The sequence below is a fragment of the Condylostylus longicornis genome, unplaced genomic scaffold (genome assembly GCF_029603195.1).
Source record: "Condylostylus longicornis isolate FDR11 unplaced genomic scaffold, ASM2960319v2 ptg000044l, whole genome shotgun sequence".
NCBI lineage: Eukaryota > Metazoa > Arthropoda > Insecta > Diptera > Dolichopodidae > Condylostylus > Condylostylus longicornis.
The window spans coordinates 2,377,145-2,378,097 of NW_026578013.1; the positions used below are offsets into that span (position 1 = coordinate 2,377,145).

Here is a 953-nt window from a genome sequence, read left to right on the forward strand (position 1 = left end):
ATAAAAATTTTATGACACATGTATTTTATGCAATCGTTGCTGAATATTGAATGATGTATGAATCAGCAAATTCGTTACCATAGTACCATACACAATAAAATGTTTATTTTGTTAAAGCAATTATTTGTTTTATATGTAAAATTTTTTTAAATATAAGAACAATTTATTTTAAACTAATAAAAAAAAAAAAATGAATTTTTACTTAAACATGCAAATTCAGTTCGAATATGGAAATTGTATATGAAAAAAAAAAATTTAAGGGGACACCCGGGTTTGAACCGGGGACCTCTCGATCTGCAGTCGAATGCTCTACCACTGAGCTATATCCCCATCTTAATATTAATGTAAAATTTGGAAATCACAATCATATTATTACTGAGCTCATCACATTGTAGTTTTATAATTATCAATTATCTATGAATTTAGATAAGATTCACTTTACATTCGTTAGAAAAATATCATTTAGAATTTCAAATATTTTCACTAAAAGATAAAAGAAAAAACTGTACAAAATCAAAGCATTTTAAGTGAAATTGAAAACAAATGAAAATTTTTGTTTATTTTTTTATTGATTCTTGAAATGGTAATAAAAAAAAAGTATAAAATTGTATTCTTGAAGAGGTGGACTTTCTTAATTGAATTAAAGTTGAATATTTTAAATTTATGAAAATTGTTAAAATATTTGTTAAATAATTGTTCATAAATATTATTAGAAACCTTAAAAAATTGAGTGTAAAATGGCATATAATAAAAATGCGGAGAACGATGACAAAAAGTCAATTAGTAATTTTCTAAATAGTATTTAGTTTTGCATTATAGCTCGGCCATGTACGTATTGTAGTGTTGCAATACGGTGAATATAATATAATAGTGTTTCAAACTAGAGTAACGGACTAGATAATAGATTACTTTTTATTTAAAGGCTGGTACTCAAGGTACCACATCATTGTGTA

The 953-nt window shown here is 24.6% G+C and overlaps 1 non-coding gene across 1 annotated transcript; it reads right to left on the reverse strand.

The window, feature by feature from the left end:
* Positions 1-258: 258 nt before the first annotated feature.
* On the reverse strand, positions 259-330 carry Trnac-gca (transfer RNA cysteine (anticodon GCA)). The gene has a single exon. It is a non-coding gene; the product is annotated as a tRNA-Cys (tRNA).
* Between the last annotated feature and the right edge of the window lie 623 nt (positions 331-953).